Source organism: Mauremys reevesii, linkage group 6 (genome assembly GCF_016161935.1).
Source record: "Mauremys reevesii isolate NIE-2019 linkage group 6, ASM1616193v1, whole genome shotgun sequence".
Taxonomy (NCBI): Eukaryota; Metazoa; Chordata; order Testudines; family Geoemydidae; genus Mauremys; species Mauremys reevesii.
In genome coordinates, this window is record NC_052628.1 from 49731185 (window position 1) to 49756100 (window position 24916).

Below are 24916 nucleotides of genomic sequence, written 5' to 3' on the forward strand. Positions count from 1 at the left end.
CCTGCTGTTGGCCCGGGTCGCGTCCTGCCCTCGTCGTGGTGCTGGCGGCGCCCCCCGGGGCAGCGGAGAAACTGAGAAGCGACCGGCTCACTGCGTCCGGGCTGCCGCCTTGTCTGGCAGGCGGGGCGGGGGAGGATATAACTGAAGCAGGGGAAGGGCAGGGGCCTCCCAGAGCTGTGCGGTAACGGGCACCTTTCCCACCACCCGCGACGGGGGGATTTCTGAGGGTGGGAGCAGAGACAGAGGGAGGGGGGTGCCCGAGGCCTCGCCTCTCTGACCCCGTCTGAGCAGGGTGTACGGGCAGCAGCATAGGGGCAATCCCAGAAGCATTGCTTGGGTTGGGGGCCAGTGTCTGGGATGCTGTGCCGCCACCCCCCCCCCCCATCACTCTAGCAGGCCTGTGCGTGGTAGCATTTCAAGCCCTGGTACCTATTGGGTTTCCAGGCAATGAGAGGCTGTATCTATTGGGTTTCCAGGAAACTGCTAAAGGATTCCCCCCCAGCCTAAGGGGAGGATCTACAGGACCTCAGAAACCCACTAATTTTGGGGGACAACTAATAAAAGAACAGGGACAGGAGTGCGGTCAAAGGGTCATAAGAAGGGAGCCTGACGGGGACACTGAGCGGAGAACCCCAGAGAGCGCCCAGTGCTCCTCGAAGGCGTCAAGGGAGCCAGTGGACGCTGCCCAGAGAAACTCCGCCCGGATACGTGAACGGACTAAGGACCGGAAACAAGCCCCACAGTCGCAGGAGTCTCCATTGGCCAACCGCCTCTCCCTGGTTGCGTAGATGGCCATTTTAGCCAGGGCGAGGAGGAGGTTGACCAGGAGGTCCCGTGACTTTGTGGGGCTAGGGTTTTTTCTTCCCTATCCTCTGGACTGGCCCATACTGGGAACTTGCATTGGCATAGATCCAGGGGTGTGAAATATCCACATCCTTGAATGACATCGTTAGGCTGACCTAACCTCTGGTGTAGACAGTACTAGGTTGATGGAAGAATTTTTTGCCTCTCTAGGAGGTGGATTAACTACAGTAATGGGAGAACCCCTCCTTCCAGCATAAGTAATGTCTACACTGAAGCGCTACAGTTGGTAGCCCTGCTCAGTTCATTGGCTCAGATGTCTGCTTTTACATTAATGGTATGGGTGCACTTTGTGCACATGCATCAGACTTGGCTTCCTTTTGCCCTTTTAGGATAAAAGCTGCTGAGATGAAGAATGAATCTCTTGTTTTGATTGTAGCTGAGTACCTGTAAATGAAGAGTTCTTGCTGTTCAATGCTGGGCAAAGTGTTTCTAAAGTTAACAAGCAAAGATTCATATATACAGATGCAGATCTTTACTGGCAAATGATATTCCATTTCGTTTAACAGCTGTAAACTACCATTGTAATGGAATATTTGTCATCTTTTTGTCCTAATCAGTAGGACTATATATCACCAGCTCCCATTTGCTAAATAAATATCTACTTTTTTTCATACATGAGAAACCTATCCTAGAACATCTTGTTGCTTCACTTCAAACTGAACAAGCTATAGATACAAAAATCCAAGAACTGTAATTGGCAGTCATGCGATTAAAACCCTGCCTGGCTCTTTGAAAAGATAGGGGCAGCTCTAATACATTTTTGTGGACATTTCTGATTTAAAGGATGCATCTGATTTTTCCCTTGACTTGTTTTTTAACTCATAGTAGAACTGCTTGGTATCCTGTAGTAGACAAGGGAACCTTTAAAGATGTAGTTTATCATGCTTTGCGCCATGGCCATGATACAGTATTTGTGAACTCTTGCATGGCTACTTCTTGTTGTGTGACGTGCATAAAGTTAAATCATTTCATTGCAAGTGTGACTCAGAAATGTAGAACTACAGTGCTGAGGTAACATCTTCTTGTTTTATTCAGAGTATGTGTATACTGCCCACATTACAGTGCGGCCATGGCAGCGCTGTAACATGGGTAGTGTAGTCATGCTTTATCGCTGGGGAGAACTCTCCTGGCGATAAAAAATAAACACCATGAACCACGGGTGGTAGCTTTATCGATTAAACACTGTCTATACTGGCACTTTCAGTGCTAAAACTTTTGTCACTCTGGGTGGGGTTTTTTTTTTTCCTCCAAACCCCTGAATGACTAAAGTTTTAGTGCTGAAAGTGGCAGTGTAGACACAACCTCAGTGAATTCATCAACAGTGGGACTTGCATTTTTATTGTAAAATGTGATGAATCGAGGAATAAAAAGTCCATTGTTTTAATGAAGCACAAAAAAGGGTATTTTAAGAACTGGTTTGGTTTTGCAAGTAAATTTAGAATGATTCTCGTTGTCACTGCTGGAAGCATATGAGACAGCAGAGTAGACTTAGAAAGAAGCAGATTCATCGGTCAGTCTCCCCTGCTCAGGTCTTACTGCAGCTCCTGTGTGCTTGCTCATTTCATTATCCTCCTTTTCTTTATGGAAATATTACCTTGGTGGGGGTTTTTAAGTTTATGCGCCAGACTTGATGGTGATGCCAACTTGGAAATGCTTGAATAAAGATAATATTTATGTGCCAGGGCTACAACACATTTACTCACAACTAACTATTAAAAGGCACAAATTAATTAAAACATCTTAATTTTTTAATCGCCCAGTGTGCCTTTTTACGTTGTTAGCTCACTGAAATCATTACATGCATTAGGAAGCCTGTTAGATTATGAAATCCATAGTGACTCTGTCATCCGGCACCTAACTTTGAAGAGGGCCTATAGGTTCAATGCAGATTTGAAGAGTGCCACTTATGAACTACCAACACCACATCCTGCAGCAGTTTTCCTCAAAGTTTTCCTATCCAAATATTAACTGTGTCTAGCTTAGGGTGGAGACATCTGGTGAGATCGCAGCCTTTGATCCAAATGCAGGCATAAAAGATACCAGTTGCCTGTTTTGGTTTTTTTGGTTTTTTTAAAGAGTGAAATAAACCAGTTTTAATGAGTGGTGTTTGGTTTCTGTTTTGTAATAAAAAAAAAAATCAACAGAAACTCCTCTGTTAGCTGTACTGTCAAATACAGCTGAAAGTGAAAAGATTGTTTTGTGTTCCATTTGAATTGTTTAAGCAATAGAGCATATCAAAGAATTTGCTGAAAAGTGTCTATAGAGAGAATAAGGTTTTAAGTTGCCGTAAAATGCACACACAATCCTGAGTAACACGTGTCAAGTTGTACATGATGTAGTTTTTTCGCCCCTAGCATTTTCTTTTACTTTCATAAAGGCTAACAGGATCTTGAGAGGGAGAAGAGCTGTTTTAGATTAATAGTAATTAAAATGAAACTCAAGTGAAAAATACCATGGGCTTTTGACATGACAGATACATATGTATGTGCAATTGTTTTCTAGAGCATATGTACAAGGGCAGAACAATCATTTTGCATACTGAGAAAGCAGTACATCCTGAGACATGGTGTGAAACTCTGCAAGTTTTACATGAGCAGGTCTAAAGCTGGGAATAAGGGTGTGATTTATGTAAATCGGTTCATACTTTTATACCACATCCATCACTAGTTTTTATTGCCTTAAAATAAGTCATGAAATGCATAAAAAACATGTTCATGTAGCTTGCTGCAACTTCAAATTATAATTATAAATCAATGAATAGCGTATAGGACACAATTTATTCTGAGCCAGAAAAAACATACTTCTGCTATAGGAATACACATGGGGGCTGTGTAAGCCTAGTAGTATGACTACACACCTGATTAGAACTGCTTGCTTCAGACTGTGTCACTCAGATTTATGACCAGGAGTCATGTATATAACATTGAATTTTTCCCCCTTAAAACTGCTTATTTTGTTGAATGACAAGGTGGGTGAGGTAATATCTTTTATTGGACCAACTTCTGTTGGTAAGAGAGAGACAAGCTTACACAGAGCTCTTCTTCAGGTCTGAGAAACATAATCAGAGTGTTCCACATTGTATTTAGCTGTGATAGATTGTTTAGTGTCAGTGGCAGGCAGGTGGGACCACAAGTGGCATCATTCCTTCATGAAAATTTAATAGTGAGCTCGCAACAGTTAAGGACATCACAGATGGCGTCAGAAGAAGGCAGCTGTGCTGAGGCCCTTCATAAGGTTTACTGCAAAAACAGCTAGGTGTTTCCTACCTAATTTAGTCAACAAATTGTTGAACTCAGGACAGCTAGAAGAACAAAAATTTGCAATGACTTATGGCAAGTACATTGTAAGTTGATATACCATAAGAGAGAGAGATGTAGACAATAGCTATGCATCATTATCACAGCAGTGCAGCAATATGTATTGCAGTGTTGACTCCTGGGCACAATACTATACCTCCGCATATATAGGGGCACAGAGCTATATGTCAGAGAATGTTGCAATGACATGTTTAATGGCTGTATGAATGATGCTGTCTGGAACAGCAGGTGCCGTATTCCTTATACCATTAGGTAGGCCCTTTCCCAATAGAAAATGCAATTCAAATATGTCTGAGACTTTCTAGCACATGTGCACACAGGTAGTAACCAGACTGCTGACTGGGTTGGATATGCTATACATCAGTTTGTGCAATTTCCAAAGGGCTATGATATATAGTATGTATGCTTCTAGTGTACCCCTCATTGTAGTATTTCAGTACCTAGCATAAAGTGTCAAAGGGCTGGATTTCTCAGTTGTTTAGGTGCCTAAAGATGAAGATAGGTGCTCAGTGAGCTTCTGAAAATGTAACAGGTACCTGTGCTATCTTTAGATGTCTAAATACCTTGAAAAACCTGGCCCAAAGACATTCTATTGCTTCATACCTCATAATATGAACAAAGCACCTAGACTGTTGGACATTGTTTAACAGAGGATTGTACAAGAGTGATGACTTACCTCTTAAATGAACAACCTTGACCACTGCGTTTCATTTTATTCCATTGTACCCACTACCGTGCTATATCTGTGTATCCATGATGTGAGCCTCACTGGATGCCTTGTCATAGCACACATTTATCTTTCTGTGCCATTTGGATGTGACTGACTTTTGATGGTTGTATTTGCATCTGTTCTGGGGTGCATATTCTAAGTACGATGTTAACTAAAATGTACTCCTTAATCTATATTTTGTGGGTATTGAACCTCATAAGCCTAATCTGTCAAACTAGTAAAGAAATTTCAATTGAAATTTCTTTCTTCAAAGGATTTTTCTGGCATGTGGGAAATAGATGCCAGATCTTGCTATTGGCCAATGAGAGTTTTTCACGAGTAAGGGGAATAAGATTTAGCCAGATTCAGGGATGTCCTACTTCTGGAAAGGTAGGTAAAATCAGCTAAGTTTATGCCCAAATTCTATCTTGAGCTGGTATGAATATCTGTCTGGGTAATAAGGTTCAGTTGACTTCCTCAGCTGTATCCTCACAAGGAATGGGCCATGGTGGTTGTAGTTACTAGGAAAAAGGTAGAAGAAGAAAATAATGCACATAAATAAGTACTAATCGTGCTCTAGACTATGTCCCACTACACAACTAAGTTAGAAGGCTATTTCTAAAATAGACAATAATGGTATCACAAGCCACATATTTAAACAGCTTCAGCATGCTCTTTGAAGTCCAGTGCAGACCATCCCAAAGAGCAGCATTCTACAAGAAAGAAAATAGAGTAAAGCAATTTAGCAGAAAGGCACATTAGTTTTTGAAAATTCCAAATATTTTGTTAATTATCTTTTCAATTTGTTTTTGCCTTTTAGGAAAAAAGGTTAAAATTATCTGAAAAGGTAGAAAATTTTGCACTAAAAAGTTCTGTTCCTTACTCTGATACTGACTTGTGTGGTCTTGTGCAAGTCACTTAGCTTCTCTGTGCTTCTTCCTTCCCCTCCCCCCCAACTCTGCAATTGAGATATGTAGTTTTATAAAGTGTTTTTTTGGATTCCTTGGAGGAAAGGGTCTGCGAGTGCAAAGATTATTACTAGAAATAAATGTTAAAGCTGTTACCATGATATAGGCCTTTTTTCCTTCTGTCATAAGTGAGATGCTTACTGGATTATTTATGACAGCAAATTGATGTGAGCTTAGGAGACATTCAGAAACAAATTATTAAAACGTTACTGTAGTTTGCTAATATAACGCAATAGGTTCTAATGAATATTAACTCAGTATAAGGAGAGAACTTCTGACTTACACAATAAAGTATTTTCATTGAATAAGCAGAGACCACCACAGTTAATCCCTTCAGAGACATCCTAGTAACTTTACAAAAGATTGTTTGATAAAAGGTACTGAGGGATTGAAAGTTTTGGGAATTATCTCATTGGAATAATACAAACAATCCTACATCTGCTACACAGACTTGTAGATGAGTTTTCAGTCTAGCATTGTGTGAATGGGAGTCCTAAAACAGACCAGATGGATAGATCAGAGATGGCAAAAAAAAAAAAAAAAAAGGTCTGATTTTTAGCTGTAATTGGTTCACTCACACAATGACAGAGGGAATGAGAACTTTGCATAAGGACAAAAATTTAGCCAAATTATTTGTTTATATCAGAAGAAAAAAATTAATGCAAGAGCAAAGTGAGGCTGTCTATCCTATCACAAGCTGCATTTGTTTTTACAAATAAGGCAAATGATTATGAAAGGGATTGTTTGTTTATACGTCTACAAAAGGATCTTACAGGCCACTGTTTTCAACCTAGTAACTGGACAGGAAAGAGGGAGCACAGGGCTTTCTATATGCAGTCAGCTGTGTTCAGCTTATGGAGGAAGTTTTTCAATTAATCTTTCCTCAGGTTTTTGTATCTGAACAAATTAGAATAGCTTAGAAAGTTGCTAGAAGCAAATTGTGTGGATTTATATTAAATTTCATCACATGAAAATTAATCTTGAAATAAAAGTAATACAGGAATTATAACTTAAAATGCCTATGGATGCAATTGGGGACTGCCTGGGCCGAAGCATTACATTTCAATGGGAGACATGGATGCACATCAGAGAGCAAAATTTGTCCCTTGCCTCTTTCCCTCCCCCCGCCCTGCCCTGCCCAATATACATATGTAATCAATAGTTTTTTTCACTGGAGTACCACTAGGATAGATGGCAAAGGAAATTCTCAAGATATGAGACTCTGTTTTGGTAGCCTCTTGAATGCACCATTAGAGAGAACAAGAGAGCTTGTTTTCCCTTATCCTTTGTCAAGAAAATATATATATATTTTAAATTTAGGAAATACCTTTCTTAGATCTTGTCTACACTAAGGATATCAGTATCACCAACCCCAAGTGTTATAAAAGCATGACCCAGGCCTCCAAAATCATTTGATAGATTGAATCATTTGATTCAAATAATGATTGATTTTTGGGCCTTTATGTTACACTTGAGTCATATCTTCAAGCTTTTTTCTGCAAACATGATGGCTAGAAACTTACTTTTTGGGGGTAAATGCAAACTGAGCTGTTCATATAATCAGAGGACTTGTGGAGCTGCTGCTTTAAATACCATGAGACTAGTGATAAAATCTTGACAACTGGCAATACTGGACTTTTTTCTAAGGCTTTCCCACCATGGCTTACAACATACATTATTTTAGTTGGAGTTTTATCATGATTTCGTCTGCTTGATGCAAACCAAATAAAAGTTGATTTTAGCTTTATGTGAACATGCTTAAAAATGCAGTGGGTGATGCATAACACTAAAGAGCTATATAGTATTAATAACATTTGAAACTTCACGATAGGGTAATGTAACTGCAAACTAAACAGGAATTAATTGCACAGATTGAAAAATTGTTTTTTCTGTGTATGGTATATTTAGTACTTAAGTGACGAATACACTGAAAATTAAGGACCCAGTCTTGAAAACACTGAGGTGTTGTCTAGGCTATGATTTAAGGTGTGATGTTAGCATGTTAGTTAACTTACCCAATAATATCACACCTTAAATTCTAGCCTAGATGAAGCTTACATGATCATTACCATGAATGTTCCCATTGAAGAGAATGGCCCTACTTGCTCAAGGATGGACCCTAATACTGTTAAAAAAGTGAAGATTGCTGAGAATAAAGCGATGTAGGTGGTAGCTGTTAAACAGATTTTTTTAAAGGGATTATACTATCTATGTAGTGGTAGTCTGTGGTTCAGGTTTCAAATTAGTTTAGTTTCAAACATACCATGGTTGGTTGCTATTTTGAATTATTTTAAAATGCCTAGAAGGCCTGACCAAGATCAGAGCTCTGCTGCATAGACTTTCTACAGATACACAGGTATGTTCCCTGCCCTAAAGAGTTTACAGTCCAAGGCTCCAGTTCTGCAGATGTTTAACTGCATGCAGTATGAAAAGTTCAGTTGAAAACAATGGGGCTATTCACAGTGTCTAAAGTTAAGCATATGCATAAGGTTTGCAGGATCAGGGCCTAAAATAATCTGTTGTGTTTAGGTCTCAAATTACATAGGATAATATATTTTTTCCCTCCCATAGTTCATGGCTGTAGGGTGAGTAGGAGTAGGTGTGTAACTACTATTTTTTAATTAAAATGCATTTTTTCACATTAACAAATTTTCCCAAGAACCCTCCAGCCTTTCGCTTTCCTTGGGTAACTGGGAAAGTGTTCAAGAGTCAAATATTTAAATCCAAGATCAAAGTATTAACCATCTTGTTGTTTCCTATCTATTGGTTTAACTCAACTCACTATCTTAAATGACACACATTCTGTTGTCTTCTTCAGGTATCTTTATAGATTTACCGAACTGGACTCTTAAAAGTAGTTAACATTCAAAGAATTAGTACTTTTGTTTTAACAGGATAGACTTTCTGGTCTTTGAATAAACTAAGGGTACGTCCATACTTATGGCCGGGTCGACGGGTAGCGTTCGACTTCTCGGAGTTCGAACTATTGCGTCTAATCTAGACGCGATAGTTCGAACTCCGAACGCGCTCCCGTCGACTCCGGAACTCCACCACCGCGAACGGCGGTGGCGGAGTCGACGGGGGAGCCGCGGACTTCGATCCCACGGCGTCTGGACAGGTAAGAAGTTCGAACTAAGGTAGTTCGACTTCAGCTACGCGAAAGCGTAGCTGAAGTCGCGTACCTTAGTTCAACCCCCCACCCTAGTGTAGACCAGGCCCAAGTGTATCAGACCTCACTTCTAAACAAGACAGATTAACAGTTACGTTATTACAGATTCATTAATTTAAAATCAGAAACACAGCTGAAGAATATTGAATGATCACCATAGCTAGGTTAGTTACTTACTGACTTGCAACTCAAATGTAAACATAAAATCAATATTATAGACGTTTTCCCCTCTCCATCCTTAATACTATCATTAGTTGGAGCAGTGGAAAAAGAGACTACATTGTCTTTCTGCAGTTTTATCTGTTTTACAGAATCTAAACTTTTCTTCGCTTTTTTTAAAATACCCATTCCTAATAATTACTTGTTGTGGAAAGAGTCTTTTGTACATGAGATTTTTGCTAGGCTAATATAATACAATGTAATGGAAAAAGTCTCTCCATAAAAACTGTAACAGCAGGAAAAGTATGAAGTAGATCACCTATTCAGTTCAGTCAGGTGTTAAAGTCTAGCTAATGCTATTTAAAGTCTAGCTAGGACCATTTAAATGAACAGCTGTCTGAGAAAATAAACCTGAGTCAAAGAAGTTAAAAAAACCAAACACATCCTTCACTGCTGTTAGAGCATATCCCATTCCATCTTTATTCTGTCTTTTGTCTTGCTTTCTCACCCTCCCCCAGACTCTTCCAGACAGTCTCAGGGTATGTCTGTACAACAAAGGTGTGATTGTAAGGCATACCTGCACTGCTTTAAATCTAACCAGCACAGGTAATGAGTACTGAAGAGGTGGTTGCACAGGTTCTGCAGCTAGTAATCCCAGTACAAACCTGCCAGAGACTCTTGGTATGAACGTGGATTGCTAGCTTGTACTGAAGTCATTAGCCAGATTAAAGATAGCATGGGTATACCTACCCACACTACAACCACACTTTTGTTTTATTGTACAGATATATCCCTAGTCCTTTGTCTCACCTCCCCCCGGATTAAGGACTTGGCTACATTAGTTTTTGCACTAGGGTAGCTACACAGTACAAACTCTAGTGTAGAATCACAGCTTCAGTCTTTAAAAGAAAAAAAAAAACAACCACCAAAAAACTTGCACCAGTGTCTGTCTAGATGACAAAAAATGTTTTAAAACCAGGGTCAGCTGTACCATCGCAAGTCAATTTTTACACCAGTGTAGTGTGTGTACACTAGGGATTTGCACCGGTTTAGCTATGCCAGTGCACAAAACCCAATGCAGACAAGGCCTTACAGACAGGCTTCCTTTTTTCACCCTGTGGCTTGGCACAATCCAGTGCTTATTTCTGATGAGAGGAGATAAGAGTGCTGTTGTAATTTACTAGTGCCTCTGGTGATTCATCAGTGGTAGCCTTTTAAGTTCTGTTTAAGGGCTTGCCTACATAGGTATGTTCAGGCCACACTGCTTCTGAAAGAGAACATTTACACAGGGTGTATACTTTCAATTACTTGTCTAAATTTCACAGCTTTAGTTATTTTGTCTTAATTCTCCTGTGTGTTGCTGTGTAGAAAAGCCCTAAGAGTAGGTATAGCAGTTATATCTTGGAGAAATGTGTATGGTTAATTGTGGTGCAGTTATTTTTAGAAACCAATCCTGCATCAATAAATGCAATTGACTGCCTCAATCGATCATCTGACTGCCTTCTTATCTACTGTCTATGCCCAAATAAATTTGTTAAGTCTATAAGTGCCCCAAGTACTCCTAGTTGTTTTTGCTGATACAGACTAACACGGCTGCTACTCTGAAACATGTTTATGGTTTATAATCATGCAAGAAACAAAATCATTTCGTGGTGTTAAAACATTACTGGGCTCAGGCTGGGTTATTGTCTGCACACGATTGTGATGTAGTTATTATGAGCCTTCAAGCAGTTCAACTTTCAGGACAGCCCAGAGTCTGACTCCACTTGTATTTGATTATATGCAGCATAGGGGAAGCTTTTGAAGTCTTATCTGGAGGTGGAATTAGGGTTGCCAGGCATCCGGTTTTTGACTGGAATGCCTGGTCGAAAAAGGACTCTGGTGCTCTGGTCAGCACCACTGGTCTGGTCGGCGGTTTAGCAGGGCTAAGGCAGTCTCCCTGCCTGCCCTGGCTCCACATGGCTCCTGGAAGTGGCTGGCATGTCCCTGTGGCCTCTAGGTGCAGGGGCGATCAGGGAAGCTTAGAGCACCGGCTCCACAGTTCCTATTGGCCAGGAACCACAGGTGCAGAGCTGCCTGGCCGCCCTTGCGCCTAGGAGCCATACACACTGGTTGCTTCTGGGTGTCGCGCAGAGCCAGGGTAGGCAGGGAGCCTGCATTAGCCACACTGTGCCGCCAAATGGGAACCCCCTGAGATAAGTGCTGCTCGGTTGGAGCCTGCAACCCGAACCCTCTCCTGCACCTCAACCCCCGGCCCCAGATTGGAACCCCCTCCACACCCTAACTCCCTCCCAGAGCCCACACCCCAACCCCTTGCCTGAGCCCCCTCTTGCACCCCAAACCTCTCATTCCCCTGCCCCACCAGCTGGAGCCCTTACCCCCTCCTACATCCCTGCCCCAGTCCAGTGAGTGAGGGTGGGGGAGAGCGAGCGACCGAGGGAGGGGGGATGGAGTGAGTGGGGGCGGGGCCTCAGAAAGGATGGGGCCTCGGGGCAGGGCAAGGATGTTCGGTTTTGTGCGTAGAAAGTTGGCAACCTTAGGTGATCACCAGAAGGCCTTGTTAGTAGGGAAAGGGCTAGGACATAGCACCAGGTCTATTGAAACTGTTTCCTTTAGACACACATGCTCTAAGCCAGCATGCTGACAGCTTTACTGGTGCAGGCCTTGTCTACGCCACAATTTTGTCAGCAAAAGGCAGTATTTGCTCACAGAATAGTGGAGATGTACACACTGCAATGCTACTTTTGTTGGCAAAATAAAACCACCTTGACAAGGCATAAAGCTTTTTGTAGCAAAGTTAAAACAACAAAGTGTCAGTGTAGATGCTGCCCTTCATTATGTCACTATAACTGGCCTCCCCCACTATACCACAATGCCTGCCATGACTGCTTTCCTCACTGTTTTGAATTTTGTTGCTGATTTTATAGGGACAGTCCTGATTTTTGGGTCTTTTTCTTATATAGGCTCCTATTGTCCCCCATATAGGTTCCCTGTCCTGATTTTTCACATCTGCTGTCTGGTCACCTTACCCTGCATGCACCCCTCCCCTTTCAAAGCTCTTGGAAGTTTGGACAGCTGAGTATGTCACTCCACTCTGTCAGCAAAAAGCAAATCATTAATGTTGAATCCTGCTCTGTCTGGCACTAGGAACACAGCAGCAGGCAAGCTGCTGCTGCGGGGGTGGGGGACCCCGTGATGTGCAAAGACAGGGAGTGAAGTGGTGGCTGGTGTTGGGGTGGTGGTCCTCTCTTCCCCCTGCCTCAGGACTGGTTGCTTCCAACTGCTATCTGAACTTAAAGAGAAAACATGCTGACACACTCGCTCTCCCCCAACACCAGTGTGACATTGCACTCTATATGATTTTATGAAAATATGCTAATGTGACTGGAATATGCTTCATGCAAAAGGTGTCTTGTAAGGTATCATTACAAAACGTATCTACTGAGTGTTATCATCCTATTTGTATAAATGAACCACTCTTGTATCCAAAATTAGAAATATGAAATATAACTCTGAGGGCCTATTGTAATTGTGCAAAGTGTGGGCTATTAATGGTGGTTTGGAATCTTGATGACTCCCATTAACCAGGACAATTGACTGCAGATGGCTCTGTTTTACCAGTAAGTCTTCCTGTATATGTGTGTGTTGGCAAGTGGGTAATGAAATCTTTCAGTGACGTGATCATGTCACCTGAACTGGAATCCATCTTTAACCTGGTGTCTTTCCATTGAGAAGGAGGGGGTGGGAACCCAGAGAGGGACAAAGGATTCCCGCCTTATGCAAAAAATATATAAATGGGTGAAACAGAACAAAGGAGGAGAGCCACCATGAGGAATCCCCTAGCTACCACCTGAGCTGGAACAAGGGCAGTACCAGGGGAAAGGACTGTGCCCAGACTAGGAAGGCATCCAGTCTGTGAAAGAGACTTATTGAAACATCTCTCAGGGTGAGATTTTTACCTGTACTCAGTTGTATTACTGTATTAGGCTTAGATTTGTGTTTTAGTTTATATCACTTGGTAATTCACTTTGTTTTGTCTGTTACTACTTGGAACCACTTAAATCCTACTTTCTGTATTTAATAAAATCACTTTTTACTTATTAATTAACCCAGAGTATGTGTTAATACCGGGGGGGGGGGGGGTGCGGCAAACAACTGTGCATCTCTCTCTATCAGTGTTATAGAGGGCGAACAATTTATGAGTGTATAAAGCTTATACAGGGTAAAATGGATTTATTTGGGGTTTAGACCCCATTGAGAGTTGGGCATCTGAGTGTCAAAGACAAGAACACCTCTGTAAGCTGCTTTCAGTTAAGTCTGCAGCTTTGGGGCAAGTAATTCAGACCCTGGGTCTGTGTTGGAGCAGATGGGCGTGTCTGGCTCAGCAAGACAGGGTGCTGGGGTCCCAAACTGGCAGGGAAAGCAGGGGCAGAGGCAGTCTTGTAACATTAGGTGGCAGCTCCCAAGGGGGGTTCTGTGATTCAACCTGTCACAACCAACACTTCCTTAACACATACTGTCTGTCACATACACACTCCTACACTCACACACGTTCCCTGTCACACACACTCCTCCACATACTTCAGTTGAAAAATGGCTGGCAATCTAGTAGAATGACCATAGAAAGATGGGATTGAGAAACCAGCATCATGTGACACTGTATCTGCTACATGAGGCATTGCAAACCCTTCCCAAAGCACCCTGCAGCCAGTTGCACAGTGGGATAGCTACCCACAGTGCGCTGCTCTCTGTGTCGATGCAAGAGCTGCTAGTGTGGATGCGCTCTGCCGACACAAGGAGCTAGCGTGGACATGCAACCACGGTTTTAAGTAGAGCGCTTTAATTAGAGCGGCATAACTTTTACTGATAAAACTGTAGTGTAGACAAGGCCTCAGTCAGCTAGTGTCAGCAGGGGTTTACAAAAACTGGAACAAAAAGCTTTTTGGTAATGCTGAATGCACTGCAAACATTTAACTAATGTCCAGGAAGAACAATATCTGCACTTTACTCTTCAAGACTCAATAAATATCCTTTCTGTGTCCAGTAGTTTAAGGTTAGTGATATATTGAATAGTTCAGTTTTAGGGCAAAAATCACAGAAAAGTTAATCAACTTTTTGCATTTTTTCATTTTTCTTTATTCAGTACATGCATAGTAAAAGCACATATAAAAGAACTGTGCACTAATGACTGCAAGGCCCTTTTCTAAATAAGTAGTTTGCTAACAGTCAAATACTATAAAGAGATACTGATAAGATTTTGCTTGACAAAACATACTTTACAGTAATATCCAATAAATTTAGCGATAGAGCTGCATGCTATTTGGTTTTAGAAAGACAAGTTAAGTAGTTGCTACTCTAACACGATTTTACTTGTATAATATATGAGGTCTCTAAAATGTTATGGAAAAGTGGCAAAATTGCCTTTTTAAAAAGAAAAATGCAAACTAACAAAAATCTCTCCCAATTTTCTCCTCCTTTTCTGCTCAATTTTCTATGCTATCATCTCTTAACTGGTCACATAGTATACATGAAAACAATGACCTTGACACTAAACACTTTCAGAACTAGATGCTAGCCTAGTGCTCAATATAATTGCCTTGTTTAGAGATTGGAAAGGATAAATTATCACTCATAGCTGATAGAATATTGAAGCAATCTTGTGCTATACTTTCCTAATAAGTACCTCACTACTCTCTCTGTTCAAGCCAAATAGCAGTTTTCCTTTAATATGCCCCTGCTGTGTCTTTGATACAATTGTTGGACTGCAACTTTCTTTTCACTGAGGTGCAATCAAACATTCGTTAATGCTTGTGAAGAAAAACTAATATTGAAGAGCCAGCTTCCTTTAATACTACCCCTTGCTTGGTATCCAGTGTCTGGGGGGATTAAGTTTTTGTAAGATTAAGTTTCTTGGGGTGTTGTTTTTTTTTAAGCTTTGAAAGTGTCAGAAAAATTTATCAGCAAAACAGTGAGCTGACATTTACTGAAAAACCCTGAGCTGCATGCAGAACTTTAACAAAGATTGAAAATTTATACACATATTTTATTTTTCCTGAAGACCCTCTTCTCTCCCCTCTTCATCCTCTTTCCTTCCCCCCTTCCCAGTACGCACAATAAGTAGACATCAAGTTGACCAGATCTGAGGTACCAGCAGTATGGCACAGGAATAGACAGTTCCCTTTGGCTGTTTTAACTGATTCTGTAGGGGCCTGATCCAATACCCACTGAAGTGAATGATACTCTGGTATAAGGCCCCATTCCTGCACTGTGCACCACAAGGGCAGACCCCTGTATGTACACAGAGCCCCACTGAAATCAGTGCTCATTGCAGAATTGGGGCATTAATGTTCTATTGGCCCCAAACCTTGCTGATTAATGTATTAGGTGACAAACCAGGCAAACTTCTGCGAGCCCTAAAATTCTTAATTTCATTTTTATCATACGTAATTCTATCATGTTTGTTGCAATTTTGCGGTGTTTCCAAGCTTGTGTTTGAGTGTCCACACTGCATTGTAAACTCAATCTTACTGCTAGCCTCAGGTCTCTCAGCTGTGCTAATGTGTCCATACCGCACTATGCAACATGGGTGTCGACTTTTCAAACTGCTGGGGGTGCTTGACCCTTGGCTCTGCCCCTGGACCCACCCCCACTCCACCCCTTCCCCCAAGGTCCCACCCCTGCCTGCCTCTTCCCACCCCTGCTCTGCCCCGTCCTGCATCTTCCCACCCAGTTTTCTCCCCCTTTCCCAAGTGTACCGCATCCACACTTCTCCCCCCTTCCTCCCTGCATGTAGTGAAACAGCTGATTGCGGCGGGCAGGAGGCGGGGGAGAGAGGGAGGGAGGAGGTGCTGATACATAGGGCTGCTGGTGGGCAGAAGGTGCTGGAGGGGTCGCGGGGGAGCTGATAGAGGAGCTGCCTGTGGGTGCTCAACACCCACCATTTTTTCCCTGTGGATGCTCCAGTCCCAGAGCACCCACGGAGTCGGTGCCTATGCTATGCAGACCTTCTGACTTGGGTCTGCTGCTTGGACCTGAGTCAAAGCAGGACTCATGCTCTGACCCATCCTCTACCAGGCTGCTAGGACCTGGATCCTTAGTGTTTTCTGACCTGAGTCAGACTGAGTTGTGTCTCGATTGAAGGGGGGGCTTGGGCTCAAGCCTGAGTCAGAGCTTGGGCTTAGTGTGCAGTGTAGACGTACCCTTTGAGTTCTAAGGTCCATTGAAAGTCAGGCTCTTTAGGTGCTTTTGTACATGTTATTCTTTATGGCTGTCTTTGAAACAGCTGGCTTCTCCTGAATTTGATGTCTGGCAGATGAAGAATGCCATGTGCAATCAGCCAGCCATGCTTGACGATGGTATTAGAACCTAATAGATTCCACTAGATTCAATACCTTTTCTCCTCCCCTCATTTTATGTGTTTTCTTCTTCCTCTAGCCTTTCCCAACATCTAAATCTCTCTTCCTTTTTCTCCTTTTATGTACCACTCTCCTGCTACCTCTTAGGGCTTATCACACATACTTAGTCCTGTAAAGATGAGATTTTTATTGGTAAATATTGGTTTCTACACACACACAAATTGATGAAAAAATATTTCCAATGATAACTGAAGTTTACAGATAGACAAAGTAAGAAAAATGCTGCTTAGAACTTACTAGTTTTCATGTAAAGATATTTACTTTGTATATTTTTGACATTTGATGTTGACAGTTTGTGTTTTAAAAGTTTTATGAAACTTTAACTTTTTTAATCTCAGCATCTACTGTCATTCAATAATTGTCTGACCCCCTCATCCCCAGAATTTTGCAAAACTGTGAAAATTTAAATTGACAAAAAAAATGCTTAACAATAGACATTATTATTCATCAAAATCATATCTGAATTCTACCAAGCCTACACACAAGCACTTGATCAGGGCTGACAATAACATTTCATCCAGTAGAAAGCTGTATTTGGGAAGCCAAATAAAACTTGGCATACTATTAATACATAATTAGTACTTTTTAATTTTCCAAAGTCTGTTCAATTTTTTAATCTTTATAGCACCTCTTTGGGCATGGGGAAATTGAGGAGTGTTCCAGTGCCATAGGGGGATTGTCAGAAATGTGACTAGATCTCAGGAATTCCTGGCCTTGGCCCTGGCCTTTCTGAATCTATGCTGTATGTAGGCTAATAGAGCTGTATGACAGAGCTTCCCCTTTACTTTTCCTGTTGATACAATACAGCACTGTTTCCTTTTCTTTTTTTCCAATTCCTACAAATCATCCTTTCACATTTTGTCTTTTTAGGAGTATTATAGGGGAATAATCACTCTTTTTAAGCTTATAAGGCAGCCAAATTGTTCTCTAATGAAGTAACTGCTTTTTTTCCCCCATCTGCAAAGATTTCAGTTGTATGAATTGACTTAATTTTACTCTGTTTCCAGGTAGTCAGAATTACTTAACATATTCTATTTCTCTCAAGGAAATCTCAGACTTCTGGGACAAACTTCCAAAATTTGTGTTTTAAGTGATACCCGCAAGTGTACCAGTGCAGCTATGCTGCTGTAAGATCGCTTGTGTAGCCGCTCTATGCCGATAGAAGAGAGCTCTCCCATCAACATAATAAAACCACGGGGCATCGGTAGCTATGTCAGTGGGAGAAGCTCCCCTGCTGACATAGTGCTGTGAACACTACTACTTTTGCCAGCCAAATTTATGTCACTTAGCGCAGTGTTTTTTTTCACACCCTTGAGCAACATACATTTTGCCGAGATAAGGTAGCGTGGTCATGGCCTTAGATTTGCGTATAAATTTGTCTGGGCTAATTTAGGATACAGCTGCTGGCAATTGGGCAATCCTGTCTAAAAATACAAGGTGAATACAATATGAATATATTCCCTGTTCCTCACTCAGTCATCAGGGCACTTCCCTGAGCCATTTAGCTGCTACTAGGGACCAGCTGGCTGGGCACTGAATCTACTATGTGCTTCCTGTTCCTGTAGTGCCTTCCTGGCAGATCTCTTTCCCACTGGAGAATGCAATCTAGGAAGAGTGCTTTCAAGGGCTTCTCCTTCTGGGAGTGTGGGAAGAAGGGCTTGTCTACATAGGAGTAATACCCTTATAATTAAACCACTATAGTTATATTGGTGTAATTTCACCATGTGGACCCTTTCTGGAGTAAGAATGTCTTTTTTGGTTTAGCTTGAGCTGCTTCCAAAATGCCTAAAGTAAATTTTTAAAAAAACCTTCTCCTATACTGGAAGAAGTGTCCACAAGGAGAGTTATACAAGTCTGACTGTAGTTCTTTAAGTTCTTATGCTTGTATAACTTCTTTGTTTAGACAAGCCCTAAGAGAGGAATTGGGCACATTGAGCCAATTGTTTGACTCCCACCTATCTATCCAGCAGTATCTGAGTGGGATGGACCTGATGCTTCAAAGCTAAGAGAGAAGTAGCAGGATGACCTTGCCTCCAGGCTGCAGGGATGATCAAAGCCTGGGTGATAAAGTTCCCATTGGCTGGAGTGCTGGGCTGGCTGTGGTTCTCGCTGTTTCCCCCTGTTTTATCTTCCCCTGGTGACTGCAACGTTCTGTTTCTGAGGAGAGAAGGTTGCTTTAGTTTCTTGCAGCATCTGCTGTGATACAAAATGGCTGTATGCGGTCTACCTCAAGGGTGGGAAACACTGATCCTTCCTTAATCCCCTGTATTAACACGAGGAATGGGGTTGCTTGATCTTTCCCCAGTGCCTCTGCTGGCTGCGTGGCGGGGGCGGGGGGGAAGAATTGATCCTGCTCCCCTTTCCCTACAGCAGCTAAAAAGCTTCACATTCCACAGCTGGGTTAACTTTTGCTGTCTTTCCCTCAGATTATGTCGGAGAGCTTGTCTACACTTACAACACTGCAGTAGTGCACCTATGCTGCTGTAGTGTTTAGTGAACACTGCATATGCTGATAGGAGAGATTCTCCTGTTAGCGAGGGTACTCCACCTTCCCAAGAGGTGATAATTATGTTGATGAGAGAAGCCCTCCCATCTAGCCTTGGTCAGGGCGACATAGTTATACCAACATACGTTTGTAGTGTAGACCAGGGCTGAGAAGGAGCTCTCTTGAGGCAGAGGAGGGGCTCCCTAGTAGCCCCTCAAAAGCCCTGAAAATATTTGTTTTAAATAGACCCATTTTAGGCTGTAACTAACATTGACTCTCCTTTGTTTACAGAGTGTGGGTCAGTGTTATAGAAACACTTGTACAAAGATTGTGGGATGATGAGTATTCCAGATTTTCAAGAAGTTTTCTATTTTGTAACTGACCTTATCTGACTCTTAAACCCATCATCAATCCCACACTTCTCCCAGATGACTAGGACCATTGCACTACACAGGCATGCTCTCACTATTCCTACCTAAAGAGAGGAGGAACAACAAAGAACTGCAGAGACAATACAATCTTGATCAGGGTTACTGAACCGGTATTTAGGGGAAATTGCTATTTAGAAAATTACAAATCTGGTATAGGAAATTTTGCACATCAAGTTGGCTCATGAAGTCTGATATTTTGGCTTTGGCTTATGCCTCATGTTTCAGGGGAAGGCAAACAAACCAAAATACTTTACCTGGAAAGTTGTGCAAAACTGTGCGTGTGTTTATGATCTGTCAGTGACCTCTCTGATACTCAGCTGGTACTATCTAAGGCCAGAGGCAGATTAGTCACTGGGCCAATGGGCCTATGCCCAGGGGCCCCGGCCAATTGAGAGGCCCTGGAAAAATGGGCACCCCTGCACCCCGACCTGCTCCACCCGAGTGGGATATGGAGTCAGGGCTCAGGGGCTTGCCCCTGTCCCTCCCCCCATCTGGTGCTCCTGGGGGAAGTAGGGTCGGGGTGTGGGGGCTTGCACAACCCTGCTCCCTGCCAGGAATACTGGGTGGGGAGGGGCAGGGCAAGCCTCCATGCCCTGACCCCATTTTCCTGGCAGCAGTGTGGCAGGGGAAATGGGGCAGGATTGAAGGGGTAGGGAGGGGCCTCCCACTTGCTCTGGCCCAGGACCCCACAAATCCCTAGTCCACCTCTGTCTAAAGCTTCCATCCTTCAGTTGCATCCAGGTAGGCAGACTCTTGGGCTTGCACAGAACACATTAACGTAATTCTGTTGATACAGATTAATTTGCAGGATCAAAGCCTTAGATGGTAGCAATAAAATCTTCTGCTAGGTTAGTAAATCATTCAGCCAACTTTTTATCTCTAGCTGTACCGTTTGACTCTTACTCCTTTCATTTGTAGGGGCATTTTAAATTATTGATTAATCAAGAAACCCTTTGCACTTTTAATATGGAACCGTGTAAAAATGAGGGACTGTTTGGTTCTAAGTTCAGTATAATTTGAAATCTATCAGTTAAGTCCTCCCTAACTCTTTTCATCTAAAGAATAAATAATCCTGGCATTTGAAATCTTTCTTCTTTGGTTGTGAAAAGTATGTTTAAATTCCACTTGAAGGTCTGTAACTGGAGCTGAAGGGAGTTTCAGACAGAACCAATATCCTGCCTGAAAGCATGGAGGGCTTGTTTTGTGAGAGATGATACTTCAAGAATGCTCTACTCTTATTGACACTTATAGGCCCAGCCACTTTACATGAAGTAAGAATTTCCTCTTGCTTTAGGCTAATATCTTAAACTATTTGCTAATGACTAGGGGAAGTTTTGTAAATCAATTGAGATATTGTAGTTACAGACTTTTTGTTATACCTTTGTTCTATTTCTCCATTTAAAACCTTAGATTCTATTCATCACCTTTAGTTTAACATGGAAACTTTGATTAAAAGCAATAGAAATACTTGTGTTGCAAAATCAGAAGACCAGGCATAACACAAATAAATGATTACTGAAAGCAATCTACGTGCTTTTCTTTCCTGGTTTAAATGTCAGAGTGTATTTATAAATGTATGTTATATTCCCTTTATCGGAGCTTCTCTTCCTCTCTTAAACCATTCAATAGAGTTTCTCACCTCCCGCATTTCAGATCCAGACTCTCATTTTCTACCATGGTCAAACTGAACTGTGACACCAGGGATCAAACTGAATTCAATAGCAGTGTGCTCTGTGTGCTAATCTTTTATTCTGAAATCACTTCAGATAGTGGCCTATTTTTCTTAACAAGAAAGCACTTAAGTTAATTGCTCCATTAGAAATGTACAGTAGCTCTTTCTAATCTGTAGGTAGGTTTCCATGCATAGCTGCTGCAGTTCAAAACACCTGCAGCAAAAGCAATTTGGGCGATTGGGGGAAGCCCTGGCTCTGCATAAATTAAAATAAAAAGCTCAAAGTTCAAAATGTTATCAGTGACACTGTTGTAGATAGCTGGAACAGACCTAGGGGAGTTGGCTTCTGCTCCATGCCCTACTGCTATCCAAAACGTCGTACAAAATTCTTTGTAAACTAATTTAAAAAGTGTCTTGTTTATTCAGAAGCAACTGTGTACAGTGTTTGTTCAAAAAGTAGACCCCAATCCAATTGCAAACCAGCCAATGGCTGATTTTTTTCCCTTAGAAAGAAACATTGCCTAATATAGATCATAGAAGCCAAACACCAAAGACACAAAGTGCTAAAGATAAACAGCTCAATCCTCAACTGTTCTGGCCTCAATAAAACTACTGATTTACACATTTGGGGTGGGACTCAACTGTCCCCACCTGCAGGCTTGTCTCAGCTCCTTGGCTATTACATGGTGAGGTGCTGAGATGTAGTGCGACCTTCTGTGCCCTTAGGAACAAAACACTGGCTTTCTTATAGCCCTAATCAATCAGTTCTTCTGAAGCTTTTCTTTATAGCAATCAGGGGAGGAAAAGAAGACTGACTGTTCTCATTTTACAGAGCTGGTGAATTCAGAGACTACAGGGGCAATGTTATTGAATCTTTAAAGGCATTCCAAGATACTCCATTCGGGCTGTAATTATCTCATAGATGTTTATTATACTGCATAGTAAAGGGCTGATTTCAGTAACTTAAACTGAAGTGGCACGGTAAAATAGTATATTTCCATGAAACCATTTCTGAGAAGCTTCAATGGATATTACAATATCAAGCTGTGAAGGTAGAGAAGTTCACTATTCAGCTGACCAGTGTGTCAGGAATACTAAGCATTCGAAACAGTATTATTATCTCTCTGTATATATGAAGAACTGAAAGGTGAAACTGGTTTTAACAGTTCAGTTCTCACTACGCTACCTCTTAAAATTTTGAAACCATTCTCCCCAAAGTGTATATTTAGGTATTAAAATATAGGTGACACATATATAATTAACATTTTAAATAATAAATGAATAGCTAAAACCTTGTTCTTACAAACACTTAAGCATTTGCTTACATTTGCTCATGTGAATAGTTTCATGGAAGTCATAGGGAGAGATCCTCAGCTGTTGCAAATCACTCTGCCCCACTGAAGTCAGTGGATCTATGATTATTTGCACTGGCTGAGTGTCTGGTCCACCATGTGGTGGTATATATGATCTCATAATTGCTACAGACTCTTATTATGAGGCACAATTAGCATCAAAGTTAGTTACAGCCAGAAATGAGGAGTACCTTGGAATACCTTTAAGGACTACTTATGTATCTGAAGTGACTATATGCATAAAGTTAAAGACACGGGTAAGTGTTTGCAGGACTGGGGCCTATAATGTTTTTTTCTATTGTACAATGAAAAAGTAACAAACTACAAAATAATTTAGTTACAGTGGAGAGTTATGGTAGGAGTAACATGATTTTTGAAAGATTCTTAAAGAGAGCCTGAGTCTGGCAGTTAATGGCTGAATCTTGTAATGGTTATTAACTTATATTGTTGAGTTAGATATTTTCAAAACACTTAGAAGATGGAAAAGCACTAATTAATAGCAGTAGAATGTTGTTTAGGAATAGCTGGATGATACTAAAAAAACTGTTAAGCAGAGCAACAGGGGAAAGCTTCCTGATTCTGAGATATACTGGATCTCTTCAGGATAGACTCCAGGCAAAAAAATGGGTATCCCAACACTTGGGACACTTAAACAGAACCTGTGAAACTGAAAATCACGTTTCCATCTGAATATTTTGAACCCATCATTGTTACAAGTAACCCCTAAGATGATTTGATTTGTAATATTTTTTTTCCTGTTCGTTTGTGTGCATTGGACAGCCATCTTTGTTTGGTTGGTCATTAGCATCCTTTTCATGTGGTGTTCTGCATCACCCCCCTTCTCTTGGCTCTAAAAGAAAATGTTTAACAGTAAGAGTAGCAACAAATCTGAAAGTGCAACTGAAGAGACAGTAGGCAGGCGTATTTCTAGGGAGAAAGGAGAGGGGCAAGAAGGGGTGGGACTAAGTGTGTTTTGGGTTTGTTGTTCACGGACACTTAAACACTGCTAGGAAGTAGAAAAACTTTAATTTTGAAATGATTTTTTTAAAAATAAAGAATGCTTTAAAAAAGAATATCCCTCCTCCCCAAATTAAAAAAGAAAATAAATCAGTACCCAGGATCTCTTCATAACTGGGAAAGGGATCTGGTGAGAAAGGAGCTGCAATTTTTTTTTCCTTTTTCTGGCTGAGCTAAAAATCTGAGGTTTAAAAAATCATTTTGAGTTTAAAAAAACTATTTTGTTTAACCAAAAACAAAATGTTGTTTTCTTAGTTTTGAGGTTTTTAAACTTTTTCTTTTAAAAAAAAAACTGAAGTAAAATTCAAAACAAAAACTCATTTTAAACTGAAACACTTCAGTTTGAAAATGTCTAAATGAAATGTTCTGATTGTTTTCAGATTTGTTTTCAGCAAATGGGACACATGGTTTGATTGATCTGAATGTGCATATTGAAAATTAAAAAAAAGTTTGGTGAAAAAATGTCACCCACCTCTAATTATAAATCATAGGAAATTGTCTTCTGACTGAATGATTTCAGCAAGATTAGTGCTAACCAAAGCACTATTTAAAAAAAAAACAAAAAAAACATTCTCCTATATTTGCTGCACTTATGGCAATGGAAGGTAATAATAATGGAAAAATTAGTGCACCGTGGCCCCAATCCTACGTTTCCGTGCAGGGGTTTGACTACATGAAGATGATTGCAGGCTCAAAAATCTATGTCAACACAAAACAAGGAAATGTGGTTGCCTGTTTTTTACCTTTGAAGCAAGCACAGTAACTTGCAGTTAAACTGAAATATTTACAGCCTTTTTATTTTAATCAGTTAAAATAAGGATATCCTTGAGAGAATCTTCCCTTCTCGGAGCCCCAGACCTCAGTAACATACCCTGCCTTCACCCACTGAGACCCATTGGGCAGAAGCTCTAGCAAGGATTGGTAGATACGTCCTTCAGATTAGAACATAGTTGTGTGCAGTGCGACCTAGGCTTGCTACATGGAACTATGGTAGGTGATGAGGGAATACAGTAAGGAGATAAAGAGATTGGGGTTAAGAGATATTTTGTCTAGGAGGGGGGATTTTAAAAGTAAAAAGGGGCTTCGCATTGTTTTAGGGTTGTCAAGGAGACAGTTCTTTGGCCCTGTGAGTATCTAGCTAATTCATAAGATTCAGACAGTTAGGACTTGGCTACACTTGCAGATGTGCAGCGCTGGGAGTTAGAGCTGTGTAGGGAAAGCGCTGGTGTGTGGCCACACTCACAGCTACCAGCGCTGCATTGTGGCCACATTTGCAGCATTTGCAGTGCTGTTGGGAGCGGTGCATTATGGGCAGCTATCCCAGCGTTCAAGTGGCAGCAACGAGCTTTTCAAAAGAG

General features: G+C 41.3%; 1 protein-coding gene and 1 long non-coding RNA gene across 9 annotated transcripts in view; one reads left to right on the top strand and one right to left on the bottom strand.

The window, feature by feature from the left end:
• Positions 1-24916, top strand: part of XRCC4 (X-ray repair cross complementing 4) — a 269282-nt gene that overhangs the window by 238 nt on the left and 244128 nt on the right. For 2 of the 7 annotated variants that reach the window (XM_039543775.1, XM_039543781.1), the window contains exon 1: positions 22726-22798. The exons of 4 other annotated variants lie outside the window; for them this stretch is intronic. The gene's annotated coding sequence lies outside the window, so the exon portion shown is untranslated. Of the gene's footprint in view, positions 1-22709; positions 22799-24916 lie in introns of those variants that run through there. One more of the 7 variants, XM_039543777.1, reaches the window with a different exon arrangement.
• LOC120407765 lies at positions 1103-22631 on the bottom strand. Of its 2 annotated transcripts, none has more exons than XR_005600240.1 (6): positions 22515-22631; positions 19470-19561; positions 18628-18758; positions 16578-16710; positions 4858-5411; positions 1103-1248 (listed from the first exon to the last, which is right to left on the bottom strand). It is a non-coding gene; the product is annotated as an uncharacterized LOC120407765 (long non-coding RNA). The 2 variants fall into 2 exon arrangements; XR_005600239.1 differs by lacking the exon at positions 1103-1248 and adding an exon at positions 4031-4165.